The sequence below is a fragment of the Hippopotamus amphibius genome, chromosome 10, assembly GCF_030028045.1.
Source record: "Hippopotamus amphibius kiboko isolate mHipAmp2 chromosome 10, mHipAmp2.hap2, whole genome shotgun sequence".
Taxonomy (NCBI): Eukaryota; Metazoa; Chordata; class Mammalia; order Artiodactyla; family Hippopotamidae; genus Hippopotamus; species Hippopotamus amphibius.
The window spans coordinates 1929307-1938508 of record NC_080195.1 but is presented as its reverse complement, the minus strand read 5'-3'; positions in this window follow the sequence as shown (position 1 = coordinate 1938508).

Here is a 9202-nt window from a genome sequence, read left to right as displayed (position 1 = left end):
GCTATTTTCTTTGAAAACTGATTTTCTAAATTTGCTCTTGAAAACTGAGTTGGATTAGGAGTTTGCCAATCTAGTTCCAGAATATGTCTGTTAACACCGGTTGTGGAACGGGAGGTAAAAATGACGGAATTCAGAATAGCAAGAAAACAAAAGGAGGACTGGTGAAGAGATTTCTCCTGATAGGAGACTTTCCTGCTATATGCATGTCACTAATTCATTCAAATTTCTACTCAGAACCAGGCAGGGACAGGCCACGGGGCTAGCGCCAGCCTTTCAAAAATAATGACATTAATCCGCTTTCCTACCATTCAAAGCAGTGGTAGATACCACTGCTACCACTTTCCTAATTTCCAGATTCCTAAACAGTCTGCAGGAAGCAGGGACTTACCTACCAGTGGCCTCTGACAACAGAATATCAATGTGAACTTGAACTAGATGTCCCACCACTTCCGGCTTTGGCGTTTTTGGTACGATGAGGTGGTTGTTTAAAGTAGATGATCTCTGATATCTCCTATCTCTAGGATTTCTGAAATGAAATGAGAGAAGAAGGTCCTATATCAAGTAAAATAACACAGATATTAGTAATTGGAACTGCGTGACGTCACGTTCAAAGTTTTAAAATTCACTTTCTCTAGTATTTGAAATGTTTTTACTTATTTAATTACTTCGATTGTTTCTTCTTCTGCTTAAAGAATGCTTTATTTGTTTCGGCAAACTCTACAGCACATCCACATTTCTCAAGACCCACAGCCGTTGGTTGGTTCAGCGATGTACTGTTTGCCCTTGTTTTCCAGCAATACCGGTTTTCCTAGAGGGCTTTCAGACTGGCTCTCGTAAGAAGCTCAGCGGAGGGTTTCACGCCGTCTCTGGGGGCACACTCAGGACATCTACCTCGCGAGGGCCCACAGCTCCTGCTGGCACCAGAAACGGCAGGTTTCCTCCTCATGTCGGGGAGGCCTGCGTTTAACTGCCACTCCACCCATCAGAAGCCACCTGTTTCCACTGTCAGCTCGCTTTTCTGTCACCAGACCTGAGTTTCAACACATGCCTCCACGTTGGTCACGTGACAGACACGTGTGACGTTCGCTCTGAAGAAAGAAGAAATCAGTGTATTCAGCATATCACACAATATTTAGAAAATAGATTTGTTTTCCCTCTGGCTGACTTTGAAGTCAGAAGCATACGAACGGCTGTGAAACATCTAACTGCCATCAAAGGCCGTTTTCTCTGAGGGAAAACATGAGTGTGCTTTTACTAAAACAAGTTAAAGAGTGATTGCCAAAGCGCACTGGGTGGAAACTCGCCTTTCAACTCTGTGGTACCTTTTTCATCTCTACTGGAAATTGGATTAACTCAAAGGTTTTCCTTTCTCTTTTCTCACTTTTTTTTTTCCTATTTATATTTCTAAGACCCTGAGCAACGTCTTTCATCTGAAAATTCATAGACTAACCTCCTTAAAATGCGTGGCACGAACTCTCAATATCCATTTTGGCAGATGCTCCTAAAACTTCCTCTGTTCAGTGTTATTTGAATTCTTCTCAAATATGTTCAAAGAATTTTTGCAATATACAGTACGCGTCTGGTCCCCAAGACTGAACGGCAGTTTTGAAGTCTCCTAGTCATTAAATGGGCCACATGCATGGCATGAAACACAATGGGAAATCTGACCAGGAACAGCAGGAAATCACCTGAATCTTGCAACCCAAACCAAGGAATCTTGTTTGAGATGGACTATGTTGCAGCTGACTCTCATTATCTATTTGTCAAGTTTGAAAGTATTATTTTTTAAAATACTGAAAATTCTATGAATTAGATTTTTTTGTCGTCATATGGACAGTTGCCAACTAGAATTATGACAATTATTTTTAAAAGGATATTGAAATTAGCCCATATGTATCATCTAATTCAAATAAATTCAACAATTCTATTTTACTTCTATTCTGTTCTATTCTGTTCTACCCTCACCAGCTTACACTAATCAGGCACTCAGTGTGTGCAAGGCAAAACACTGGAAATGGTAGGAAAAGGGGGATTCTTATAACACTACCAGTCAGAAAGTGGATATTTTTCTGTTTCTGCATGGTTAGAGCATTCTGAACAAACGTTACTGGGACCTTGGTTAAAGGATAAGCCTGGAAGCTGTTGAATCATTGTAAGGCATTGACCTCCCTGAAAGGTGTGTGTTCACAGTTCCAGGAAGACAAGATTTGGAACCATGTGGACAGTCCTGAGGTTTTAAACTCAGAGTGCTTGTCCCGTCTCCCTCCGAAGACATTTATTTATATTCCGAAGAGTGAGAATCCAGGACCCCACCTCTTCTTTCCCCAACAAATGTATGTAGAGCAGGGAGCAAAGGTTTTTCTCCCTTTATGGGGGGAGGGGAGTGGCTTACTGGGTACCACTCCCATGTAAGCTCCCCGATGCGTGTTTTTGGGATTTCTCACCTATGGTAGGGACCCTGATCCATGCAGGGTAACATCTGGCTCGCATCACGTCACTCCAGATACGGGAAAGCCTGGGAAAGGAAACCCTATGAATTCACAGCTCTCAACAGGAGAGAAGAGTCTGTCTCTGCGTCAGAAACCATGAGTCCACTTTCAGGATCACACAAGTGAATGGACTGAGTGGCTGATCAACAGATGAATGATAGGTTGACAGACAGATGTTGGCTCCACACGTGGAGAAATAAACATCACAGAAGGCAAATTGTAAGTGTCCTGAGGAAAACAACTAGTTCTTGTGGAGGAGGTTTAAGGAAGGATAAATTACAAAGCGTAGAGGATCATCCGCAGAGGTGCCTTGAGGTCACTGGCTTTCTCACGTGGCCTGGAGTGACCACGAGAGTCCAAGGGCCAGTACAGGTGGGGCAGCGCGGCGGCCGTGGAGGCATGATCAGGGCAGGCGGGCCCGGGCCGCTGCAGAGTCCGCAGCACAGCTCGGGGTCCACTTGTCTGAGTAGCCGCTGGAGACGCATGCGGTGCAGTTCCGAATAACCTGGGAGCTGTTTCAGGTCCTTGAAAGAAGAATGACATGATCAGAGATTTTTTTTTCTTCAAAGAATGTATCCGATTGGAATGAACATGGCCTTCTCTATGCTTACGTGTATTATTTAACTAAAAATTAAATATCTATCTGAAGTCCCCCCTCCCAATTTTGTGATCTTTTGAGTCTGTTCAACCATCTATTGTTTTCAGAAGAAACCCGTTTTGAGGTCAGTTGCTAAAAAATACTCTCAAAGAATGTTGACTCATATCTCACAATGTTTTGAACCCAACTGAATTGCAAAATTTTCAAATTCACAAATGTCTCCTAACCAAGAGTTTATTTCTTCTAACAGCCTGTGTTATTTTGTTAGGGCCGCCGTAACAACACACCACAGACAGGGTCATTAAAAAGCAGACATTTATTTCCGCACGGTCTGGAGGCTGGACGTCCAGGGTCAAGGTGTCAGCGGGGGGCTTCTCCCAGGTCTTCTCTCCTTCGCTGGCAGATCTTGCTGCGTCTTCACAGGGTCTTTCCTCTGGACACGTCCCTGGAGTCTCTTCTTTTTCTTTTAAGGACGTTGGTCATTTGGGATTCGGGCCCACACTAACTTAATCATCTCTCTAAAGACGGGCTCGTGTTCAGTAACCTGGGGGAGGGTTAGGGCTTCAACACATGCATTTTAGGTGTGGGGTGGCGCCCAATTCAGTTGTTCACAGTCTCTTGAGTATTTGAAATCCTTAAGCCGTGTTTCCTGAAATCCCCAAGCCGATCTTTCCACAAACACAGTGTTGTCCTTTGCTACAGAGCTTGTAATGCCAGCATAATTATTACCGTTTTACATCTAAACCTGATTTGCATTTTGAAGCATGAGTGGAAGGAAAAGAATATTGCAGTTCAGTAGGATGGTAACAGTCTCTTTTTTTGTCTTTTAAGGCTTTTATTTTTGTCCCTTTTTTCCCTGCCGTGTTATCTGAGGCTTGTTGGCAAATGGACAGATTTTCCATGAAAGTGCATGAAACCATCTTCAAGGTACATATAAAAGAAAACAATTTTCCAACTTTACAAACATCAGGGCTTCAGAACATTTGGTTTAGATTATTATAAAATAATTTACGAGGGTGATTTTCTCTTTTTCAGGACCTCTGTGTGAGGGGCCTTTATTTTTCAGCCTCTCTATTCATGAAAATATTACAGTTATTTAAAATCCTCTGTTCACTCCCCAAAGAAGATATCCTTTGTGTAGACATCAATGTACATTGTATAAATCAACAGATACATATCTAGTGCCTAAATCAACTACATGGTAGATGAGGATGAGGAATAATTGGGTTTTTGCCTTAAAGTAACCTATCACCTAGTGGCATCTACAAAATCATTATGAAATTCCCTAAAGCAACACAAATATTTGCAAAAGAGTATTTTTCATTAAATTACTAAGGACCTCATTCTCATGCTGCACAGAAGCCTTATGAATTAATAAATGCAAATTATCAACTTGGAAATGAAAATGAATCTATTTCATTCCATTGTGTTTGCAAATAAGTGCTTCTCTTACGACACGTGACTGTACAGAGCCTGGGAAGCGTCTGAGGTGGAATCTGAGGGCGGAGGCGCCTTGGGTGAACTCCATCAGATTACTGACCATTAATGGCGTGTTCTCTGCCAGGTGGTTGGGGGCGTTTGACCAAGAACAATTACTATTAAGAACTTAGTGACGCTTTTCAACATTTATAAATATTATTGTCTGAGCCTCCAGGGAAATAGTTTTCCAGGTTTGGGAGAAGAAGAACCTCCAAGAAAGAAAAACACTTGCTTTCTCTCGTATCTACTGTAAAAAGTATCAATTATAGAAAGACTGCCTGAAACCATAAAGAGCTGTGGGAATACAACAGTAGGCTGGTATAGAAGATGGAAGACATCTGGGTTGGAACCAATCTCTGGACCTCGGTTTTCACTTCTTAAGCAATGTATTTAGAGGATTTTAAACACAAGAGATGTATATATTACATTAATGAAAAGGAACCGCACATTTTTGTTTCTCGCCACAATGAAGTAGCCAGTATCAGACTCAGCCTCTTGAAATAAATAATTATGAAACCTGGACAAAGATGTACAGTAATTGTTCACAGGAAATGGACAACTACCCATGGAGCCTGCAAATGTGGAGAGAAGGCTTGCTGAGCCACAAGCTCTTTTCGGAGACTCTTTCTGGGTCAGGAGGGCACAGTCAACGTGGGAAGCAGCTGTCTCACTGGGTGAAGGTGACAAAGACCAGAGCAGGGAGGTTCTAGCACAGCTGGGATTTGTGGGGAAGAAGTACTTGAAAGGGGGGGGTCATGAGGAGGGAATGGTGAGAGTCTGCGTGGAAATTCGTCTTCAACCTTTGACGGACTCCTGAGCTTCGTGTACAGGAGGGGAGGCTCCGGGGGGCCTGGGGGACATGGCTCCCAGGCAAAGGTGCAATTCCAGAGTCGTCACCTGCTGGGGAGACACTACGGTTGGTGTCCAATCATACCGGAAACTTTTGTTGGATATTCTGAGAATCTATAAGGTAAACATTTGACATTGCTAAAAGGAGACAGAACTCCACAACTGTAGTTGGGGATTTTAAAACAAGCACCACAACATTGATAGAACAAGTAGATAAAAATCTATTAACTATATAGCTCTGAACAGCCCTATTAACAACCTTGTTGATAGGATAAGATAGGATAGGATAGGATACATATATACACATATACATTTATAAATATACAGCTATATGCACATATGCATATATATACGTATGATATATACCAAACCCAATAATTACAGAACTCAAATTCTTTCCAAACGCTTTTAGACCATTTACTAATATTTTCCATATGCTGACTCTTAAAGCAATCCTCAACAATTTCAAAGGACTGAAATCATTCAGACCATGGTTTTTGACTAAGATGGATTAAACAGATAAGGGGAAGTTCATGCACAGATCAGAAATTAAGCAATACATTGCTAAATAAGTCCTAATTAAAAATTCACAGCAAAAGTTAGAAAAATGCTTTAATGAATCCTAATGAAATATCAAAATATCAGCATGGGTAGAAAAAGGAAATTAATGCTCAGAGAGAAAATTATTAACAATACATATATTAGAAAAAATATGTAACCTTCCATCTCAAGAATCTAGAAAAATGACAGTAAAACAAAATGTAAAGCAAAGCATGTATAATTAAGAAAATAGGATAAGAACAGAAATCAAAATGAGAAAATAAATGAATACCACAAAGGAAACCATAAACAAAAAGATAACCTATGGAAAGGGAGAAAATATTTGTAAACAATCTGAGCAACGGGATTAATTTCCAAAATATTCAAACATCTCATACATCTCAATATAAAAACAAACAATCCAATCAAAAAATGGGCAGAAACCGGCATTTCTCCAAAGAAGACGTATAGATGGTCAACGGGTACATGAAAAGATGCTCAACATCACTAAGTATTAGAGAAATGCCAATTAAAACTACAATGAGGTATCACCTCACACTGGTCAGAATGGCCATCATCAAAAAGTCTACAAACAATAAATGCTGGAGAGGGTGTGGAGAAAAGGGAACCCTCCTACACTGTTGGTGGGAATGTAGATTGGTGCAGCCACTATGGAAAACAGTATGGAGTTTCCTTAAAAAAACTAAAAATAGAACTATCTGCAATCCCACTCCTGGGCAAATATCCAGAGGAAACTATAATTTGAAAAAATACATGCACCCCAAGTTTCCTTGCAGCACTATTTACAATAGCCAAGACATGGAAGCAACCTAAATGTCCATCTACAGATGAATGGATAAAGAAGATGTGATATATATATATGATTATATATACACACACACATACACACACACACACACACACATATATATATATACACACATAATATGGAATATTATTCAGCCATAAAATATAATGAATTAGAGCCATTTGCAGCAACATAGATGGACCTAGAGATTATCTTACTATGTGAAGTAAGTCAGACAGAGAAAGACAACTATCATATAATATTGCTTATATGTGGAATCTAAAAAAATGATACAAATGAACTTATTTACAAAACAGAAATAGAATCACAGATACAGAAAACAAACTTATGGTTACCAAAGTGAGGAGGGAGGGGATAAATTAGGAGTTTGGGATTAAAATGTGCACACTACTGTATATAAAACAGATAACCAACAAGGACCTACTGTACAGCACAGGGAAATGTACTCAATACCTTGTAATGACCTATAATGAAAAAGAATCCAAAAAGGAATATGTGTGTGTGTGTACACACACACACACAACATATGTACAGCAAAGTGATTCAGTTATATTACATATACATATATATGTGTTTCAGTTATTAATTTGTAAGTGTCTTGTAAGTGTTTGAGAGGTCTTGACTGCCAAGACAGAGCAGCACGGCACACGTGAAATACAATGCTAATACAGCTAGCACACATATCGTGCATTCTACGTGCCAAGCAATGTCCTGGGGCATTTTGTATGTGAAAACTCACTTAATTCTCTGGACAAACCCAAGGGGGTAGACAGTTTTCTCCATTTTTCAGATGAGCAGACACACATGCAGAAATACTGAGTCTTGCCTGTCGTCATATAACTAAGAGAAGCAGAACTAAATTTTAACCTTAACAGTCTATGTCCTTTGTATTCTCTTAACCATTGATATTACCTCTTCATTCACATGTTTTACTTCTTATGGTGGTAGTTGGGCCAATTAAAGTATTTATTTTGTTGCATTAAAGTGTTACTCTAGTATAGAAAATTTTGCATAGCATTAAATTTATCTTTCTGTCTCAGATTTACCCCTTGATCTATGCTATATGTTTCTATCTTTGAATAACTTTAAGTAACATAATACCTAGCACATAATATTATCTGTTTGTCTGTCTGTTATCCATTATCTAGCCATCTATCTTTGCTGAGTGAAAAAGAACACCATGCTTCTAGGGGTCAATTATCGAAACACACATTAAAAGAGCTTTTGAAAAGGAATGAGTTATTTTTGATCCAAAGTGAAAGCTTTTCTGAGTAATTAAAATAGAAGAACATCAGAAATGGTTAGCAATCATTAATTTTTTATGTGACACTCATCGTTCTAAGTACTTTATAGTCATCCTCTGAGGTAATGGAAAAAATCAGTCCATGGTTTTACATCCCAAATAACGCTCACCAACCAAAGACAAATTCTACCCCGTCTTAACGGTCAACTAGGTTTGTTTTCGATAAATCAATAACCTTCATATATTTTCCCACAAAGAGCTAAAAATATCATTCAAAGGATGAAATGTAACAATTTTTAATCTCATTCTCACTCAGCCAAGCATTTTAAATTCCCCTTTGGTAAGCAAGATCTGAGGACCAGGCTTGCAGCCTGCCTGCATACAGGTAGAGGATGTCAATTATAATTTTGTTCCTCTCCCGAAGGATCAGCCTCGAGGTTAATAGAATCACACTGAATAATGAGGGAGGACGTCCAGATACATTTTATTAAAAACACATGACCTCTTAAAACTCAATTATATATGTTCTCAATAAAGAAGTTTAACTCAGTTATAATCACTCATCAAAATAGTGTAAAATGAATCATTCCAGGACTCCAGATTCATTATGGGATTATTCTGAAATCCGCTCGCTTTTAAAATTACGTTGGAAAACCCATCACCATTCTTTAAGTTAGCATCAATCTTTTAAAAAACTAGCAAGTCAAAAGTTTTGCAACGTACCTGCCTCCTCATTTAAAATTTTAATAATCCGTTAATAAAGACGGAGGAACATTATGGTTTCATTTCTTTTCCAACTGCAGACGCACAGTAGAGAGGTAGTCATGTCCTTGGTTAGAGGCATGCAATCATCATATCTCGCACTTAATTCTCCTCATCTTCCTCCATTTGCCACACAATACTCTCCTCCCACCCACAGCAACCTACTCCTGCACATCCTGCTTCTCCTGTTACCCACCTGCGACAGGCTTCACTTACATGTGTAAGCACCTGCTACAAGAGTTACACTCTCTGATTCACTCTGTGCTCCAGGGACGACTCTTCCTGCCTTCTGACCTTCCCATGTATTTTGATTCTGATTGGAAATATGTTTCCAACCTCTTGACCAATTGGAACCCCTAATCTTCATTCAGGAAGGAAAGAGCGCTTTTTTCTCAAGAAAGCATATTCTGAGG